Source organism: Solea senegalensis, linkage group LG10 (genome assembly GCF_019176455.1).
Source record: "Solea senegalensis isolate Sse05_10M linkage group LG10, IFAPA_SoseM_1, whole genome shotgun sequence".
NCBI lineage: Eukaryota > Metazoa > Chordata > Actinopteri > Pleuronectiformes > Soleidae > Solea > Solea senegalensis.
The window spans coordinates 18300523-18322826 of record NC_058030.1 but is presented as its reverse complement, the minus strand read 5'-3'; the positions used below and the strand labels follow the sequence as shown (position 1 = coordinate 18322826).

At 38.8% G+C, this 22304-nt stretch overlaps 1 protein-coding gene across 5 annotated transcripts in view; it reads left to right on the top strand.

Annotated features, from left to right (window-relative positions):
• lrrc4ca (leucine rich repeat containing 4C, genome duplicate a) overlaps window positions 1-22304 on the top strand; it is a 95675-nt gene that overhangs the window by 60483 nt on the left and 12888 nt on the right. For 3 of the 5 annotated variants that reach the window (XM_044037041.1, XM_044037040.1, XM_044037039.1), the window contains one exon: window positions 14862-14936. The gene's annotated coding sequence lies outside the window, so the exon portion shown is untranslated. Of the gene's footprint in view, window positions 1-14861; window positions 14937-15995; window positions 16054-16234; window positions 16312-22304 lie in introns of those variants that run through there. The other 2 variants (XM_044037042.1, XM_044037043.1) reach the window with 2 other exon arrangements.

The window sequence follows — 22304 nt, the reverse complement described above, 5'->3', positions numbered from 1 at the left end:
GATCATGTGATGTTGTGCCACAACGACATGGTCCATGTTCCTTCAAGTCAAAATAGTTTTCAGTTAAATAACCAAAATAATTATTGTAGATTATTAAATGATATGTCTTGTATTTTGATTTGTTGGTGCACACTTGTGCATGATATGAGTGATTTTGATTACTGGCACATTGCTATGGAGCATCATGGGATAATATAGCAGTGGTGCTACAATAATCTAGCACTACTACTGAACGAATGCAGGAGAAACACTAACTCTAGTTAGCGCCACATACATTGATAAATGTAAGTAAGTGTTTGGGTTTCCATGGTGCTGAGCCATTTATCCCATCTGGCTCTTTCTATTTCAGTAGCTGATGTATTATATATATGCATGGGATTTCCTACTGACTACAGTTCTACGATAACAAAGAAATACAACTAGAAGAAAAACTGAATTGGAAGTAAAGGTGAATACTTAAAACAATACATTTGAACCGCAAGTGCTCGTGCTAAAAGACAACCTGGTTGTCACTAAAACAATGCTAAGCTTAGAGGAATAAAATCCTCTTCATGACTAATGATGACTTTTGGTACGAGATGGGACCGCTATTGAGTTTGCTGTTCACCCACTTCTACCTTCCACCCCCAGCTATCAAACACTGCCTCCTCCTTCACCACTGAATGTTTTATTGTACTGTATTTCAAGTTGCGTGAATAAAAGATCAGTGCATCATTCAGGTATCAAGGGAAGAAGTGTGGGAGTTCATTTTTGCCCTCATGCAGTAGAAACTTGCTTTTCAGAATTTGGGGGAAGTAACATTCATCAAATAGAATGACAAGCTTTCCTCTACATGGTTATAAAAAAAACATCCATGGCTATTTTTATGGATGACTCACATTCCCTTCAAATCTGACCTAATTAGGTTTCACCATTCAGTCATATTCATATGGTTGTAAACATCAGTCTTGTAGAAACCGTCTTTAGAGGAGGAAATAACTGTCTCGTCCACCTGAGTGACCATGTAGCATAAAAATAAATGTCATGGAGCAGTTATGGTTTAATCTCTATGCAAAGGTGTTGATTACCCAATTGCATTGAAATATATGCAATGGAGAGCCTGGTGTTAATTTTGATTAGAACATAAAAATCTATATTATCCACACACGAGGTAAGTATACAGTATATGTAAACAAGAACATTCCGGGCTTATCTCTTCCCTGTAGCATGGGAGTAATGGCCTGTTTTATCTCCTCATCTCACTGTCTGGCTCTTATTTTGCTTGATGTCCTTGATATCCCCAAGTGCCCCACACTGATGTGGCCAAATGTCTTTTATCAGTGCTATCTGGAATCCTGGATCGCTGCATGCATACATAATCCGTGTATGCATGCATTTTTCGGATCAGCCACGCAATAAAATAAAAGAAACAAAATGATAGATTTGTGTGATGATATTCCGAGGAAGTGTGTTGATATCAGACAATAGGTCTTGAGAAAGGCAGCATAAAGATGTAACAATAAGTGTTTTTAAGGTTTTTTTTTCATACAATTTGTCCAGTCACACGCGGTCTTTTATTGTCATAAAATGCCTCCAGCCAGTTTCATTCCTTCAAATTTCCTGAACTCTATATTGACAATTTGCTGCAGCAAGGAAGATGCGACGCTTTAATGAAAGGTTGCTATTGGCATTCTATCCAGATCCCCCACATACTTTTCACTGCAGGCCAGAATTTACAATGTGCACGTAAAATAGATAGATAAAACACTGGCAAATGGTAGTAACATTTTACACAGGTCGCATCGTGCCATACCATCTGACCTGGCAGCTCTCCCAAAAAACAAATGGAGGGGAATCACAGCTGCTGTCTCGCTCTTTCTCTCCACTCTCTGTGTCTTGCTCGCACTCAGACAGACGTGTTACCCCATCTATCCAATCCACATGGGGGGAAACAAAGTCTTAGTTATCATGTTTAATTTGGTTCCCACTGTGTCTGCAGTGTCCTCAGCTGAATTATCAAAGCAGTTTGATCTGTTCTGCTCCATACACAGTGTACTCTATCTAAGCTGGATGAAAGAACATAAGAGAATGAGGGAAAAAAAACAAAACACAGCAATAAGGACTTTCAACAGATGTGACCATGTTTTTCTTTTTTTTATTATCTCATTTAATGTTGTATACATGTTTGTATATCACTTTAAATAGGTGTGATTACTTCCATGTTTGATGTGGATATTTGAAGGCAGTGTAGATTCATTAAGGCCTAATCCCATTTCTTTTTGTTCATGTGAATAGGGAATGCAATGCGCTCGTTATCTTTGAGGGACATTTTTGCTACCGAGATTTTCCATATTTTTCAGGACCCCGCTTCATAAATTTAGATAAAAATCAGTTCCCAGAATGCCTTTCACTGGCAAGTTTGTGTTCTGAAGTTTACACTGCATGTGTTCATGTTGTGTTGCATTATTGTATAAAGGCATCTGACCATACAGAAGACATTTATATTATTATTATGAGTATTTTGTATAAGATAAAATATTCAGCACTAAAATATGCCCCACTGGCCTAATATAGTGCATGAGAATGAGGTTGATGAAAAAAATAAAAGAATCCAGATATATTAATAATTAAAAAAAAAAAAATGTCCACAGCTGCTAGTACATTTTTGAGCACCACTGCTAAAACTTTACTCTATCATTAATGTCAAAGTGCTACTAATGATTATCACCCACCCATAACCCTTAAAGTGTGGAAATAAAGTGTACAAAACACTCAAAAATCATCATTTAGAATGATACATTTTATCTGAAAGACAGTGACAACCACTTGTAGGGACATCCCATTTCTTTGGGGTGTAAAGGGTAGGGCTAGGATTATAAAAGAAGGATCCATGTCCATATATGGACACGAGTAGTACAATATTATGATATGTTACTGATTAAACCAGGCATGTCCAAAGTCCAAAGAGTTTGTACATCTTTAGTTTTATAATGTATTATTTATGGCCAGGGACGAACTGGGACAGAAAATATGCTCTGGTCACGAGTCGTCCCCATTAGCTTTTTTAAAATGTGTTCACTCCTGCATGGCTAAGATTTGGTTACATTGCCATTTAAAAATGATAATTGTGACAATGAAAATACAATTATTATAAAACAGTGCATATGTAACTTTTAAAAAGGTCTCAAGGGACTTTTGGCCCCCAGGAATCTTCACATTTTCAAATGTGGCCATCTTAAAAAAAAAAGTTAAGACACCCCTGGAGTAAACATTATTTTGTGACATTTGCATATGCAGATCAAAAGTGATCGAGTGATGAGGTCCTGCTTTGGTAAATAAAGTTCATTGCTTTTGCTTTTTCCATTCCTCCTTTTTTATTTATATATAGTGTAATTTATTTGAGCGTGGTGGTGAGAAAAAAAAAGTGCACTTTAGAGTCTAATTGATGCTCGTTTCTTCTTCGTTCTGCATCCTCAGCATTTTTTCCCTCTTGAACCAATGTAGTTAACTATGAGGGGGATGGAGTGAAGATAGAAGAGAGGGAGGGAGAGAGATGAAGAGAGGGACAGGCAAAGGGAAGAGGACGAAAATAAGGAGGTTATCGGATGGGGGTGCAAATTTGATTTCTCCTATATCCATTGTTAGCTTGTGGCTTTGAGAGGCAGTGAAAGCAAAGTCCATTTTCTTGTTACTGTTGTGAGGGAGATTAGCAGAGGCTATAGGCCTGTTTCTAGTTGAGGAATAATGACGAGCATGTCTCTATACAAACCCCTCTCTACTCTTGCAAGAAGACCATTATACGTTTCCTTCTTTCCTTACATCCTTTCTCTCTTCCCCCAAAGTCACAGGTACAAACGTGACGGTTCATGCTTCCTCAGCCTGTTTTATTCAACCTATAAAATGAGATGGTTGCACAAAGGATTTGTGCTGTGCCATGGCAGCCAGCGTGTGGATGAGATTTCATGTGGAAATGGCAAATCTTTAGGGTACCATGCTATCGTCAGCTGAGACTTTCGACACAGGACCTCTGCTGCTGAGGAACACTTTACCGTAGCAACAATGTCATCTTAATTATGTGCTCACTGAAAACCTGCACTGATACAAGGCCTGGGTCCCTCCCCAGATGCTAGAGAGGGGAAGAGATTGCCTCACATTGGTCGGAAAGTATAAGCTCCCTTGCATACTTTTGCAGCACTCTTATTTTTAGTATCTTGACTTTTTGCAACGATGGGGAACCTCCCAACTGACCTGAATGTAAGGATGCTTTTGACACCTGTGTTCATTAAGAGAAATAGGAAGTAGAAAAGCAGCCTTTCATGGGCTCCCATGACAACAGCAGAATGCCTGGAACATACCACAGAGAGGCAGCTTTACAAAGCTTATGCAGCCCCACTTCTCTGCCTCACAATAATTCACTCTGGTCCTGGTGGAGTAAAGGTGTCAGCCAATACGACTGGTTCATTGGAACAGAGAAATTGAATGATGAAAGGAAAACACCGGAGGGGATGGGGGAGGACAAGTGGCTCTTTTAATGACTGTAGTGTGATGGGAATGCTGTTAATAAGGAGGGCTGGGATAAGAAGCTATATGCTTCACACATAGAGACAGACGAGCCTGGGAGGAGTCTGAAGATCGACTTGGCTCAGCTTATGTGGTGCAGAAATGGATGAGCGAAGCCAAGCAGAGCACTGCAGACCACAAGAGTATGGGATGGATAGAGTTTGACTGTGAGGTATAGGCAAAGATGGCATCGGGAATGAGCAGCTCATCTTTTTCTTTTCCTCTTCCCCCTTCTCCCCAAGAGATGGTGGCAGCTCTCTGGCGAAGATCAGAAAGATGGGAGATGGAAAGAGAACAGAAAGGGGAGAAAGAGGGAGAAGAGAGAGACAGCTGCCCCAGGAGGGTACATCTCCAGTCAGTAATTCCACTGGGGCTCTCTGCACCGCTCTTAAGTTTCCATCTCCAGATGAAAAATAAATAACCTCTTCAGACGGCCCCTCTCTCCCCTCTGAGAGAAAAAAGAGCGCTCTCCCAAGAGCACTGTTCACTTTCCATGTAGTTATCTGTCTGTCTCCCCTCTTTAACGTAATCTTTTTTCACTGCCACATGTACGCTCTCCAGATGTGTTATCGACAGAGATGACCACAGCATGTTCATGTTGCATGCAGGAATGTGAAGCAATATTTACAAGATTCATTTATAACTGTGTATTCCCAGTTAAGTACAGTGCAGTGAACAAACAGCATCGTTTCCAGTTACAGATCAAACCAGTTTGGTATTTTGCCCATACAATTTATTATCAAGACATTAGTTTAATCAAAAACTATTCCATCATTTTTCACCCTTTCACCTTTAGCTCTAACCCCGTATTTGCATATCCCCATTTTTTATTGAGGTAGAGGAGTTGGGTGAGGTGAAAGGGCTAACTAGCCTTTCAAATGGAGATTAACCAAATTAGCCAACTCATAGTAACCATGGCAACTGCATGATTGACCATGTAATCTATGTTATGCGTGTGGAGCACAGCACAAGACATCTCCACGTGCATCATAAGGACATAGATGTAACTATGAAAACAACAGGCTAGTTATTTGAGGTGTTTGCAGCATCAGACATGCAATGTGATTTGGTGGCGGAAAACCCTGGATTTAAGCATTTACTGGTTATTGTTATACTAATATTAATTATCCATCCATTTTCTACCACTTTATCGTCCACATGAGGGTCGTGGTGGGGGGGTGCTGTGCCAATCTCAGTTTACAGGGCGATAGACGGGGTAAACCCTGGACAGATCACCAGTCCATCACAGGGTCACATATAGAGACAAACAACCATCCACTCTCACTCTCACACCTATGGTCAATCTAGAGCAGGGGTGTCAAACATACGGCCCGGGGGCCAGAACCGGCCCGCCAGAGGGTCCAATCCGGCGAACAGGATGAATTTGTTAAAATTTCACAATCTAAACGTAATGTCAAATACAATATTTTTCACTTCCAGATACCTGTGACTAAATGTCTGTGCCTTTATAGATCCAGTGTGATGTGTAAATGGTAAGTTTACACATGATATTGTTGAAATTGCACTGTCATGTTTTGTATTAAATGTACATTAATGTACATTAAATGTAAAACAAAGGAGAAAAAAAACAAAGAGTTATTGTTGTTCTTGGGTTATTATACTATTATTTTACAATTTTTACAAATTGTGCAGTATGTGGCCCCTGAACAAAAATGAGTTTGACACCCCTGATCTAGAGTGTCCAATTTGCCTAATCCATATTGTTAATAAATAATTTAAATTTGACAATAAAGCCTTAACAAATGATGGACACTATATCACTCCTGACACCATGTAGACAACAACAAATGGGAATTAAAATTTAGAAATCAAATCAAATCAAGGATTTGGAGAATTGTGACACCCCTAGTAATAACATTAGCACGTGGTTAGGATGTTTTGTAGCTAACTACAACAAAATTGTCCAGTCTTTTGCACATTAATGCAAAAGCGTAATCAAAGCGTCATGCTTTGATGTTGTTCTCAAAGCATGTTGAAAAACGTGGCATACACTTGTCACTTTCTTGATTGGTTGTCTCATTTTGTTGGGCTAGATTTGGACCACTACCCTCCATAATTCAGTTCCAATATAAAAAATATTGAATTGTGACTGAACTGTTAAATGACTTTTCACCACCACCACCTGCAAGTCCTGTCACAACTCTGTATTTGGACATGGGATGAAAAAAAGCATGATTGGCGGGGCATAGCAGCTGCCAGGCGCTGAAGCTAAAGGCTAGTCTGGTGCGAGATTGTTCACTGTGAGAGCGATGGCCTCGTCAGGAGTGAGAATCATGCCTGATTGTGCATGACGAGCACTTCCTGCTATGTGATTCTTCTCCCTGTGCGTTCATGCAAAAAGCAGCACAGAAGAAAGGCTGTCTCTTGTGTATATTTTGGTGTTTGACTGTCCACTTGGCACTTGTCAACACAAATACTTCGCTATAAATTCAGACTTATCATTTTGTCTAATTAGCATTACAAACTGTGCAGACATGTGATATTAACATTGTCCATCTCCAAATGTCATAGACATCAAAACAGTTTTACAACAGATTTGTTACTTTGCTGTAGACAGACAGATATTAACACACTCATTTTGGTATATCCTTTAATGCCTATGATTAGCATGATAACGTTCAGTGTTGTAATCTGGCCGTCACATTACCTCCCTCCTCTGTGGTTACATGTCAGCACTCCTTTTGTTAACTCTACTTATCAACTCCCAACTCCAGATACCTGCAATGAAAGCTCTGCTTAGCGCTGATATCTCACTGTAAATCCGCTTAAGATCCCCCAGTGTTGAGTCCAACAGGGAATAAGGTATCTACAAGTCATATATGCTCACTCACTTGCATGGTTGATAGCTGCAGCTGCAGACGTCTTTTGTGTGATTTTGCACATCACAGTGAAATGTGTCCTCAAAGATTTTCAGAGAACCGGTTGAAGAATTGTGTCAGTGTATGTGGGAACAGACATGCAAGCAACTAAGCCTCGATTTCTCTAACTGCTGGTTTATACGCTGGTATACTGCCAGTAGAGAGTGGTGTAGACTCAGATGAACACATTAAAGACAAACACTACAGTCTAATGCCCTGCAGCTGTCTCTAGAGGATGTCATGCGATGCTATTGCAAATAACTTGACAAAGGGGAAAATGTGAGGTTAGGTTTGTCCCAGGATAACAGGACAGAGACGAAGGTCATGGGAACAAATAAAGTCTGTCCCTTGTGAATACACATCATATTCAGGATCTTACCTGATAATGAGATTTTTATTTTGGCAGAAGAGAAAAAGGGCATGGCATCAATGAATTCAATGTTGTTGCTTCTTTAGCGAGCACAAATGTAAATAATTCACATTGCAGAATGTCCATTAGGATTTAATACGGCCTGTGTACAAGTGGACACACTGGCCTGCAAAGCCATATTTATTCAGCAGGATTATTATACAAAAAATCTTGTAATAAGAAGACTCACTTGTTTATTTTGCCTCTGCATATTGAATCCAAAACATGACCACTTGAGTAAGTTGTAAGACTAAATAAAAAAAATGCATTATGAATAAGTATGAGACCCATTTAAAGTGGATGTTGACTCTGGAGGAAAAGTTTGTAGGATTACAGGATTGATGTGCAACATGAATCCCCACAGCTTAAATCTATCATTGGTGCTACACATACGGTCAGGAGGGGTCAACAACATCAACCCTAACTTATCCACTACAGACTATGAATGGCTAAAGGTCCAATGTGTAACATTTGGAAGGGCAGACATTGAATATACTATCCAAAAGTATGTAGTATCCATAAGGGTATAATCACTTCAAAATATAGATATATATATCCTTCTGGTTTTCTTATGTACTTAAGGCAAGTGGTTTTGCAGACAGATTTGGATTTCACATTTTAAATCAGAATCAGAATCTGCTTTATTTGCCAAGTACATATACACATACACATTTGTGAAAGGGTGTCCAAGGGAGAGCAGGTGTGTCCTCCATTTGTTGCACTCTCTTTTGTTCTTTCTTCTTTCTGGTATATTAAATGTCAACAAAAGGTACCAATAAAGATGTTTAATCAACATAATTATCAATGCTACAGACTAAATGACGCAGATTTTTTATTATTTCAGTCACATAGGTAGATGCATTTTCTTCGTAACACAGCTTTGTGTTGTACTAAGACGTCAGTTCCCGTGTCAGACATGTCCTGAAGCCCTTAATTCCCGATAAAAGCCCACAATGAGTAAGTTAAAAGAAGAAGGGAAATCAGACATCTCCCTGTCAGTTTGCCAGCCTGTTCTTTTGCGCTTTGGATGGAAGGAGACCCACCTCGCTGCCTCTGAGCTGTAAGTCATGAAATGTGATGGGAGAATATTAGGGTGAGTCAGTCAGCGGTTCTTCCTTTGACGGTGCTGCACCCTGGTGACTTCAGCTCAAAGACTCTGGAGACTGACACACACAGTGACTCACCATGATGTCCGTCATACTGAGAAATGGTATGAATTATAATTGAAGGGAAGTCTCCTTTTTCCTGACATAGTTTGTCTATGAAATACTTTTTTCCCCCAGATTTAACACTCATTCTCCTCATGATTTCCATGGCACCGCTTGATCCTTTGTTCACCGATGTAACCCCGCTACCTCACTTCAAGGTTTGGTTTTATATCTCGTTAATATATCTTATATTTATATTTCACGTGTTGCTCTTTCTCCTTACCTCACATAATTACTTTTTTTCATCCTATTGTGTCTCCTCTTGTTAATTATGTAAGTATTGTAAAAGCGACATTTTAGTTTGCTTCTACGTCAATTGGTTTGCATTATTATTTGCATTAGTATGCTGTTCCTCTTGTTTCACCTTGTTAGCATGTCATCCATTCTCATAACAAGCCTGTCGTTTGAGAGCCAGATACTTCAGAGAGATTTCATACGGGCAATATTAACAATTTCCATCGATTCTTCCCACTTCCTCTCCAAGTCCGCATGTTGTTCTCTTTCCCCCAGCAGCAGTGTCTTCACGTAAACAGATCATAAGGCCTTCAAAGTCTGTAACATTTTTTGATGGGGCCAAACCAATTACCTCACACATCATGAAGAACTGACAGCTGGTGTGTGTGCTGGCAAAGTGGTGACTGTGAATCCCTTTACAAACAGATGAGTCGAAGGAAGACTTCCTTGTCAAGTGTATAATTAATCAAAGCTAATCTAATCTGTGCCCTAAGCATCTTTATATTACAATCATATACCTTTTCTCTTTGTCTTTCTTTCTTTCTTTTTTCTTTCCCACTCTCTTTAAAATCTCTGGACTCTGAATTCTTGTCCGATTAGACATGTAATCAAATGCAGTCGTTTCACAGCTCCCTCGATTGCACCAATTGCCTCAGCCAAGGAGGTTGTGTTTATTGCTATGTTTTTTTGGAAGAATTTTGTTTAAATATTCTCGAGAAACAAAATGAAAAAAAACAACAGCAACAAAAGTGAGATAGGGGAATCTCTGACATTTTGGTTAATAATTCTGCTAAGAATGTCAGTGCTGCTTTGAAAAAAAAAAAAAATCTATTGGTCTATGCTACTGTATAATTTGGTTGCAATGGGGATGAGCAGACTTGGCAGAGGTGTCTGCTCACTGAGTGCTTTATCTCGAGTTCCACTCTGCAGCGAGTTTGTCTGCATCATCCCTCTGGTACAGCAGAGTACACCAGGGTCTGGAAGCACATTTATTTTGAGCAAATAATGTCATATGTTGACAACTAATATTGTACATGGCAATGAAAACATGTTGGCCGTGGTGCTACATGCTGTGGTATGTGGTTCCATTATGTTTCGCTGTTATCCTTCAGACCTACGGCCATTTCATTTCAGTGGAACCTGTAGACAGTCATGTTTGGTGTCAGTCGAAAAAAAGAACAATCCGAAGAAGCCATTCCCTTCAAATAAATAGATCTCATCCTATGCCAAATTTCCAAATACCAAAAAAAACAAAGGGAAAGTTAAATCTGTCAATTATTTTTCACAAAGCGACACAAATGCCTTCATTTCAGTCTATATTTCTACAGTCTGGTTGTCGGGGGGTTGTGATTATTGACAGTCAATTTATTTGTTCTTGTGAAACATACTCAGAATATGCCAGAAAAGCCTGTAAGCTCTGATATTGTCTGCTGACAAATGGTGTACATATAGCCGAGATGTGTGTTAATTAAAATCATATTTAAGTAGCGACATCCAAATTTAATTAATTCACAGATCATGTAATTGAGAGAATTACAAAATTGCACCCTTTGTTCCTGTTAATTGTATTAAAGTATGCCATTGTGTTTTATCTTGTCTTCCTGAGATTTTTCTTAATGGGAAATGTGGCTTTAAATTCCTTTTTTGCATTGGCAAAGCAAACATGTATTTCATTTTATTTATTTATTTCTCAATATGATCTCTCTGCTTTTATCTTTTTTTTGTGTCCGATATCACTACCTTATTTTGACTTCTCCCTTAAGGGGTCACTACAGCGGATCATCCGCTCCGATGCAGTCATACATATTGCATCTTTTAAAATACTATACTCTTAACAGCACATTTTGTGCTGATGCATTTACCCCACCAAGAGCCATAACCAGCCATTTGAAAAACATAATGCTCCCACTGTGTAACAAATATTCCGTTCCCATAAAGAAGAAATAAACAGGCCACAACATGACACAGTTAAAATGCTGTTGCAGCTTTTCGTTTACTTATTTACCCTCTGTTCTTAGTGAGGTATTTATGTGATATTTATGTTTTTTTTTTCTATGCTGTCTCTCTGTATCTGTTTGTCCGTCCTTCTATCTATCCATCTATCTCTCGATCTCTCTGTCTCTCTCCCTGTCTGCCTGTCTACCTATCACTCTCTGTCTATCTTTCTATCCATCTGTCTGTCTACATGCCTCTTCCCCTCGTTGCTGACTGTCTGGTCACTCAGTGATTTGGCCTGGCGAAGGCCTTCTACACAGATGGATTTACTATTAGATAATGACAAATGGCATGCGCAGCTGAGCTGATTTCAGCACTTACTGCTCCTTTGGGAGCCGGTACTCACCTCACTGCAAACCACACTGACCACCCCCGCCAAGATTGAAGGACTGGCTGTGCATCCAATTGATTCAGCCTGACGTGCATTTCTGGTCATTTCCAGGCGGTGATGTAGTGTGACCCGCAGGTCAAAATATGCCGCGATCTGGAGCAGAACGCATTGACATCTAGTCTTGATTTGTTGGACCACTACTCTCTCAGAAAGGGACTTTTTTTTCTCTGTGAGTTCAAGGGGATAAAGATAGAACTAAAACAAAATGGGTTAGATCTTTGATCCGGAGGTACGACGTAGTCCATTCAACTGACTGTGGGGTGTTGAAGATGTGATGAAATAATAGATGTTGCCCTGAGGTCTATACACAATACAAGAATGCACTTGTTGTGGTGTGAAACTACATGTATATCATTTTCAGGTTGTTTTTTTTCCCCCATTTATTTCACCTGCAGAAGCTAGAGGTTTGTGGTTCAAGTGTGTGTTTCAATAATTCCACACCAGTGATGATAGTGTCTGTACTGAGTGTGACTTTTCAAAAATGAATGACAGTGGCCATGACTGCTCGAGGTCATACACTTGTTGAAGCAATGCAAACAGTATCAGAGTGTCTTTTTTGTTTTGCTTAGTTAGGTATAACTATTCTGGTTGCACGTGTGCAAAATGCTTCTATCACTAGCTTTTATAGCACATTTTTAGTATAAATAAAAAGGAAGCGCCAGGTGGTTTGGTGGTGTGTGTGTGTGTGTGTGTGTTCGCAGGGTGGTGATGTTGATGTTGTTTATACTAAAAACAATGATAATGATTGTACCTGCAAAGCTCAGATCCATCATCACTATCATGTAGACTTTGTGGGTGTGATTTGTTTTGTTGAGTTTCAAAAAGGGAGTAGATAACTGCCTTGTTGGCCGAAACCGAAAACCAAAAATCAGGAAGTATGTGGCCGAAAATTGAACCAAAACACAGAAAGAAATTATTATGCCAATTCTGTTGTTTTTTTAAATCTAATTGTGGCTGGGACTTTGTGTACTTACCTCACTAAAGTCAAGGCAATAGATATGTAGATATAGATTCATATCCATGCTTCAAAGAATAAATCAATTAAGAATCCTAAAGAATATTTAGGAGGATCTCATCGACCATATCAGACAATGAAGGTGCATGCCTCTCATCTGGTGCAGACAGACGAGCCTTTTGTCTGCACATAGCCCTGCGCTTCTCCGTCTCCTAGTGGGCTCTCCATATCCAATGCAGCCTGGATCATTTCTGTACACGCAGCTTTATCCTCACATCCATGTAATGATCTTTATGATGAGGATCGAGTACAGTCGCGATGAAGCGCTAGGAATCCGAGTCGATCTTAGTAAAACGTGTTGACAGACTCTTAAGAGCGCACTTGCCATTGTTTTCACTCGGTGGTCCGTCTCAACCTCTTTGTGTAGAAGACACAAAGAGGTGTGAAGTGAGTGTCGCGGGGAGTTCCTAATCTGCGCTGTATGCAGCCAAGTTTCGCTTTTGTGCAACGAGACTTTCCAGCATTTAATAGGTGCTGTTCCCCCGCGTACTCACGTCTTGTTGGAACCCTTTTATTGGCGTTCCAAACTGATCTCGGACGGACTCTAAGCAGGAATAGACAGGGGCGCGCTGGCCGCAGTTTTTGCATGCGTCATCACAACATCCTGTTTCGGTGGCCACATTTGCGGTGCATCTCTGACAGTATGTTATGGTTGTGTTGCCAGATCAAAATGTTTAGCTTTGGCTGCACAATTGAATAATAATAACAAAAAAAAACCTGCTGATAATTTACTGTAAAATGGTTATTACATGATATACACAAGTGTACTATGGGAGAGACACTTACAGATGTAGACTTTAGACTTAAAGGATCAGTCAGTCTATATTTGTCTTACTTCATCTAATTCCATTGAGGAGAGCAAGACATAAAACAATATAATCCTTAAAACAAATGTTTCCACAAAGACTGATATAACAATAGCTTATTCCTCTGACAAACACTAAAAAGAAAACACTAAAAGAAAATCATCAGTGAGGCACACTGTTGCACCGGGCGATATGTTCTCTCACTGTAATTATATAAACGTGGCCATGGGAGTTTGTTTTGGGTGAAACTTGCATTATTAGTATTTTAAGTATCCGATATGTAAAAAAAAACAAAACATAGTGAACTTACTTTGTAATGTATTAGTTACCTATTTCTCTCTCTTCAGTAATGCATTAGCATTATGAATATGCTGCAAAATGTGATGCAGAGTAATACATTGCACCCTCTTCTTCTCTTCTTTGGTGTCATCTGTTCACCTTCACCAGTCTTATGCATTAGGTCAGTGGAGTGAGAAGCATGGATTTCAGCCATGATTTCTATCCCGCCACATGTACTTGTCTTCACCGATGAGAGAATTGACTTCTCCTTTGACCCCAACTGACTGCCTCAAACGGAACTGTCATTTAAACCTGTTCTTTCTGTTTCCCCCCTCTGCTCTTTTTTATTATCACATGCAAATTAGGCAAGCAGAGATATGATTGCACTGTTTACAGCCATTAGCCTCTGGTCATGTGGGTGTAATGTGACCTTAATATGGAGACAGAGACAGCAAAAGTGTTATCCTAAAACAAAGTCTGGGCTCAGGATAGGTCCACACTATGATGCTCCAGTGGAACAAATACACACATATTTGCACTCACAGTTCCTGCACTGCACTAATGGGTGGCAGGCCAAATGGAGAGCTTATTTCTGTTTGCTTTTGTCCCCCATAATTTATTCAGCAGGGTCCACCACCCTGTGTTGTATGCACATGTGTCTGTGTGTACAGGCTATGCATGTGCGCGTGTCTGTGAGGTTTTGTAGCTCTGATTGTCCGCCTTGTCCCTGAGGAACGAGCCCCTCCGACTAGGAGTAGGAAACCGTAAAGCCCCTCTCGTTCGATAGAGGTTCTCAAAAGCCCTGAAATATCAGCATCAGCAGAGTGCCAAGGAAGAGGCTGATAGGAAAACTAACAGGATGACTCAATGATTATTTAGAAACAGTAAAGAGAATCTTGAATAAGATGTTCTCTGTCCTGGAGGTTTGAAACTGCATTTTAGAAGATGAGTAGATGAGTAGATGCATCATAATCTTTCCAAAACAATGCATTATTCATGGACTTTACTTTTTAGAGAGCCAGGAAGTGGCCTACAAACTGTGCCACTATAAATGTTTTATTATTATTATAATTATTATACATAAGGTTTTTCACGTGTCTTTTCAGGGCCAGGGCTGTGGCAGATTTGCAAGTTAACATGTGGATGACCAGAACCCCGTGGAACTGTAATTGAATTGGCAGGTAAGAACTGAAAATAAGACACAAATATAACCCTGCATCTAATCACCTAATCATCAATGAATATCAGCTGTGCCACGAGTTGCTTCCCAAATATTTCACATCAGATGTTTTATGGAGTGAATATATATAAATATATATATATATATATATATATATATATATATATATGTATATATGTATATATATATATATATATATATATATATATATATATATATATATACATATATATATACATATACATATACATATAAAAAAATAGCATATCAATGAATGAATATCAGCTGTGCCACAGAGGATTTAGGTGAATTTATGTGTGATTGATAGAAATGGACAGGGAGTAATTCAGTCTTAATCTACTTAACCCAATCACAGCACAGCCCAGAATGAGACATGCCGTGCATCTACTTTTGACACTTGAAAAAGTTTCTGGAGAAAATGGGTACAAAATAGAAGAAGGAGCAATTATAAAGTTAGTGAAGTGGAAAAATAACTTTCATGAATCTCAGCAGTGTTTCTCTGTGGCTAACTTCGCTCACATTGTAAAATGTCTCCTTCCCCATGACATTTCCCCTTTGTGTCAGGCTGTCAGGCTACTTCTTTCTTTCTTTGATTTTTTATTTTTTATTTTTTTCAAAGTGGGTCACTGGTCACATAATTATGCCGCTGGTGTGAACAGGCCCGTTGCTACTCATGCGTGTAACCCTCCACCGCAAGTCTGATTAACTTTTTTGGTGTGACCGACTGCTGCAGTGTCAGGGAGCTTTACGTGTAAGCACTTTTCCTCTATATGTGTATGACAGGGCTTGTTTTCAAATCAAAATTGCAATTACAGATACACCTTTGAAACACAAAGGCCACAGTTCTACGTTCTATACCAATTAAAAAATGCTGTCTATAGTGGTTAATATTCAGTGGTGGTTGCTGTTCTTTAAGCTAATTTCAGAGGCAGTTATTTATAAATAAATCCTTACATACATTCCTCAAATTAGCAACTAGAACAAGGAAATGTGACAAATAAGTAAAACTGAAATGCTATATTATTGTTTTTATTTTCAGTCTCTATGTACAAAAGAAAATGGTCTATATCGCCGAGCAAATAACCCACAACGACCAGGTATTTGACTTCCCTCGCAAAATCCACGCAGGTCTGAAGCAGAAAAGGATCCGCTGTCATGTATGTTTCTGGAATGTTGTCAATCAAAAACTGGTTTTGCCTTTCAGACAACTCCTCCAATCATCACGCAGATGCCCAGCATCCATGCCTGCTCACCCTCCATCCACTGTCGTGGAAGCGGAGCTTCCCTGGAAATGATTTTTTTACCACATTTGTGGTTTTTATGCGGAGGCTACTATGGGAATCCGAAATAAGGCAGTCAGTCATCTGTGATAAACAGCTGGCTCTGAACGAACTAGTGACACATTCTAGTCGCGTTCTAGTGCACATTTAGTTTTGAAACGCAATAGATATTTGACAACATTTTAGAGAAAGCTTAGCTTCCCTTAGAGCAATCGTCACTGTTAATATTTTTCAAACCAGTTTATTTTAAAGCACATTTAAAACAACACAGTGGTGCGGCATTAAATACAAAAATACAGGAAGCAACTTGTTCCACAGTCTGGGAGCTGCTGCAGCAAAAACTCTATCCCCCTGAGCTTTAGCCTTGTTTTCTGGACGACCAAGAGCAGATGATCAGCTGATTTTAGAGTTCACAAGGAAGTGTAAGATCCTGAATACAGTTATATGCAAATGATATTATCTTAAAATGGCTTGTGAGGCACACAAATTGTAGCCGGTGGAGCAAAGCAAAGAATGGGGATATGCTCATGTCTGAGGTGAGCAGCAGCATTTTGGACAAGCTGAAGCAGAGCAATGGAAACTTGGAAACAATGGAAACACACAGAGCATTACAATAATCCAGCTCATGTTGTAATAAAAAAGTTGTGCCTCGACGGAATTGTTTTGACCTTGGCTATTCCGTTTTAATTGGGAAAACAAAGCTGTTTTCAGAGCAGAGCCAATCTGCTTGTCAAATTTAAAATCAGAGTTCATTATTAGTAACCATAAGGAGCAAAGGAACCAAGGCCTGTTTTATTGTTTTTAAAACTTTTACTACATGGTTATTATCTCATGTAGAGTAAAACACCACCTTGGTTTAAATCTACACAACAGTTACTGAACTAAAGTTTGACATATATATAGCAACTCAACTCACAGGGGCAATATTTGTTTGCAGTAATCGCAGTTAGATACTTTACCTAAATCGTTCAGCCCAAAGACATGTGTCGTCATAAATGTTATCCCCACTATAATAATAATAGTTATATATATGTTTTTAATGCAGCAGCAGCAAATACTGCAGTGACTCTCTTTGTTAGTTCTGTTCTGCTGCTTTGAAAATCCACATATAAAAATGATGATTGTCAGAGCTCTTTAAAGGCCTAATGGCATTCAACTTATTCGATATGACTCGCACGAACAGTTGCTTTTGTGATTCACTTACTTCAAAGCTCCTTTTAATGTGGTGTTTCTCTTATTTTTTTCCACCCTTCATATCTGCCCCAGTGGGATTGGAGATTGGGTTTCTTCTTAGAAATAATGCTGAAATTGTGCGGTTGAATAAATTTGCATGTTTTTCTAAGCTTTTTCCTTTGAAAACAAATTCCCTCTTACAACTATGTGTGTTATTGACATGTGTTCTTGAAAGAAAGGCAGCAGAATAATCACATCTCTTTGCAGATACCTTCTATTTTAAAAATCCCACTTTATTTTAGTATCATTTAATTAGGAAACAATAAGATGGATTATATAGGAAGGGAAACCAAAAAAACAACGTATGATTACTGTGTGTTTTAACATCCTGTGTTCCTTAGCCGCAGAAAGTGATGTTATTTAAGATAATTGTCACTCTAGGTTCTTTTTAAAGGCAAACACCCCTTTAATTAGTCCACTGTTAATTCAAAATAATTACCACAGTCGTATGTCAGGTGCAGAAAATAAAAAATTGAACCAAATATAACCACAAGGTGCTGCTCAGGGCAAGCTCCACCAGAATGATCATTGAAATATTATGCTCCAGCAGCAAAACTCACACTCTCTCGTGATCTAGTGATCATGGTGTTATACTATTTTAATACCTTTACCAATCTGACTTGTTATGAAAGATAACAAAAAAACAATACAGCAGCTTTCATTTCTTCTCAACCTGGTATTATTGTGTCATAAATTATACTCACACATGCACCTAACCTTGTAATTACTGTTGTATAACGACAATAAAGATCCCTTCCTTTCATAGGACATAGTTCCTTCAGGTCATTAAATCCATGCAGCCACAGGCAGCATGACACACATGTTAATTAAGCTGCACATGCCACTGCGGCTCTTTGAGGTCAATCTGCCTCTTTCCAACGTTGCTGTTTTTCCCTGCACCGCTTTATCCTTGAAACTCCTGACACTGCGATGACTGTCACGTCCCATTTTGAGATATAATCGTACAAAACAACTCCATTGAAGCACCTGTGTGCTGCTTTGTGTTCACTCTGCTCACAGTGCTGCTTTGTATGCCGTCCTGCCTGATGGTTAGCTTCATCATAACCTGGTACTGCCTATCAATACAATTAGGCCACATAACCAGGTCATAAAACAGTGGGTGCATGTGTCGGAAAAACCCAAGGATAAACAGACAAGATGTCTGTTTATCCTTGGCTGAATCATGTAAAAAAAACTTTAAACTGTAAACACTTCTAAAAAGTCCTACAGCTGTGGGCGATAATTCAAGAAAATGACATAATTCACAATATAATCTTCTATACCAATATAACAAAGATTCAATATATATATATATGTATATATGTATATGTATATATATATATATATATATATACATATATATATATATACACACATATATATGAATAATATTATGTCTAGGCACTGTGCAAACACACTGTGGGACACAAGATAAAATTGCCAGGAATTGTTTTCAATTTTTTTTTACTTTATTTGTTCAACTTTCCCTTACAAGCAAAACTAAATCTATGATAGTAATGTAATAATAATAATCAATAGACTTTGATCTTACAAGTATCATACAACAAATAGAAAAACCACAGAGCTCTAAACCCAAAATACCAAAGATTAAAATACATTTTAGTCTTATCGTATTTCTTAAATCATTAAAATAGACTGATGTTGAGGTGAATAAAGATGGTTTTTTTTTGTGTGATTAGTTTCAAAACCTCTTGCGGAATAACTGTAATTTCACTTCTCAACGCGTTGCTTTTCTTCCTGTCACGTTCTCTTTGTCAATGTCCCGTAGAGTCGACCTTCAGTCCCGCTGATGTTGACACTGGCATTCCAAACACATCAATCACCGTGACGTTACAAGCACGTGTCCCTGAACCACAATGAACAAATCTTAAAATTCGTCATACATGTTCACAGATGGAGAACAGATGCGTCAGGGTCGCTATGACAACTAGCTTTGCTCTTTAAAGTCAGTGGCACGTCGTGGTGATGCAACACAGCTCTTAGCACGAAACCACAGCTATTGATTTTGTAAATCGGTCATTAGTTTCCTTCTTGATTGTGTCCATTCAAAAGGATTAAAAGTTAATTCACACGTTCAATCTTATTGACACTTAATTTTGGTCAAATTTCACTGAGGCCTTTTTCCCCTCCTCCCTGGTTTGTAACTAGTGAGCTCCTTGTTTTCATCTTATCTCACACGCTCTCTTGAGCTCAAACTGAATTACATGGGAGACTGTGCTGCCTGGACATCTGGGTTCACGGCCTCTGAACAACCTCTGTGTGGATCAAAGTGATGCACGTTAACCTTGACCTCACTCAGACGCCATAGACTGACAGCGGCCGTACAATATAAAGACACCCTTTCATTCCTTGAAGAGTATGTTAGCAGCCATTTTCGGCCCACGTCCACTTCAAAATGTTCTCAGGGTGAGGAATGATTTTATCAATACCTCTTGTCACCCACAAGCCTTTCACCGCCAACACACTCACACTCACTGTGGAACACAAACACCGTCACGTACACAGTATGTGAAAATGGCCACGCTGAAAGTGCTTAAACTCACATATTCACCGTTTTGGCGGCCTTTGCTGTGGGTACATGTTGTATATGATTTGTTTGTTTTTTTTAAGATATAATACGAATCAAAACGCTGTGAAAGAACAAATATAAATATGAGCTCAATTTGATTTTACTTGATTGCACAATGTGCATATTTATACCCAGTGATGGGCATGTTACTTAAGAAGTGGAATACGATTGTGCGTCACATAATACAGCTTTACTAATATTATTTTTATTACTTTGTAACAAAAGTTGCATAGCTCGTTGTATTACCCTATTACTTTTGTAAATATGTCTTAATGAAAACTGAAATGCTCAGTTTTAACATGGCACCCTCTCAGAGGAGACAAATCTGTCTCTCCCAACTTCTGCATATTCCTTCCTATGTGACCTGCCGCGACTCGCCGCACGTACATGTCATCATAAACTGATAAGCCTGCAAAGCGGCAGTCCCCAAGGGCCAGATTATGTCAAGCATGTCAAACTACGGGCCAAAATGTGTGGTGCTGAAACACTGAAAAGTAAACCTAGCATAAAAACCTGTTGATTTTCAAATCTTAGTAAACAAACAAGGAAGCAGCTGATACCTTTGAAGGGATTGATTTCTAACAATTTTAACAATATTGATGAAAGTGACAAAACTCACTTTCAAAGACTTTTTATTTGTATGTATTTACAGATATTTGGAACTTCATCAGGACCATACTTCAAATATTTCCCGTTACATATGACCAGTCATGATTCATATGTGTAATTTACCTTAGCTTTACCATTTGAATGATGACTGCTCTGAAAAACATGTTATTAATCACCCTTGTGACTAGATTTAATTATGTTTCTATATGTAATATTAATAATCACCATTACACATCTCATGGCCGTGACTCCTGTTGACAGCTGGACTGGAGACTGCTGCAGCATGAATATGAGTCTGTGAGGAGGCATGTCTTACCTTGATTTGAGCTTTAGATCCCAACCCGCCGAGAGAAGAAAAAAAAACCAAGTTGTGCGTTTGACTCGCCCGCTCGGCTCGCTCTGTATGCTCAGCAGATATCTAACAAGAACCAACAGACAAATCCTGCATAAATTACTCTTAAAAACATTGTTTCTTACTGCTAAACTAGAATCTTCCAAACTGACACCATCAATATTCCCTAACACTGTCAGTGAACTTGTGTGTGTGTATGTGTTCTTTCATTCAGTGGAGCAATGCAAATGTGTTTGTTTTTTTCAGTGGCTGCAGCATCACTGCGGTGAAGTGGTGAAACCCTGGAACTGCAGGATAAATGTCCTCCGAATACATGGTGTGGGCCATATATTAGACTGGACCACTATTTGGAGACAATAGATTGGAGATTGTAATCTAGTAATGCAGTCACTTAGTAGTAGTCATTTTATTTATTTCCATTTTGTAAATTATAATACCTTACATTTATTACTTACTGGGTAAAGTAATAATATGTAATATATTGCTATTACTGCTAAACACTATACACTTGTGTGCTTGTGTGGGGTCCCTCGTTTGACGACTGAGAAGACTGTGTCTGTGTAGAATTGTCCAACACCTGAATAATGAGTGATGTCCAGCATTAATGATACAATTATCCACGTCACACTCTGATGACTCATCTCTCTTTGTGGGTTTTTTTTTTCTTCTAACAGATACCAGAACGTTGACTCACAAGGCATTGTCGCCAAAAATGAATCCATTCATCAGTCGCTGTTTGTATGAACGCATGCAGAGGCAGTGACTTTGCTAATTTACAGGTCGTCCTTTTGTTGTTATTGTTCAAAATCTAAACTTAACCCACATGCTGACAAAACTACAGATAATAAAGCTTCAGTTGGAGACTCGCGCAGTGAATAATCTTCTATTGTCCACACACGTGGAAATGTGTCGGTGGTTTCAGAAGCTAATTAAAAAAACACATCGTTGGAATCACAATACAGATAATGGCGGCGGGTTCAGAGAGTGGTTTTCAGTAATTTAACATGGCTATTACATTTGGTCTGAAAGACTCCTATAGTGCATGTTTTTGTGGCTGTTGGAGCAGATCTGTAATTATAAATGATATTTAGTTTTTATGTAAAGCACAGTGAGTCGCCCTTGTGTATGAAATGTGCTATAGAAATTGTTTGAAAAGAGGACGACACACAATTTGCTTGGCTTTTTGTTTTGTTTTATATGTTTTTTGTGTGTTTTATAAACTCTAGACGCCCCAGCTGCTTCTTCTCTCTCCCAGTATTTTTTTTTCTGTCCATGTTTATCATT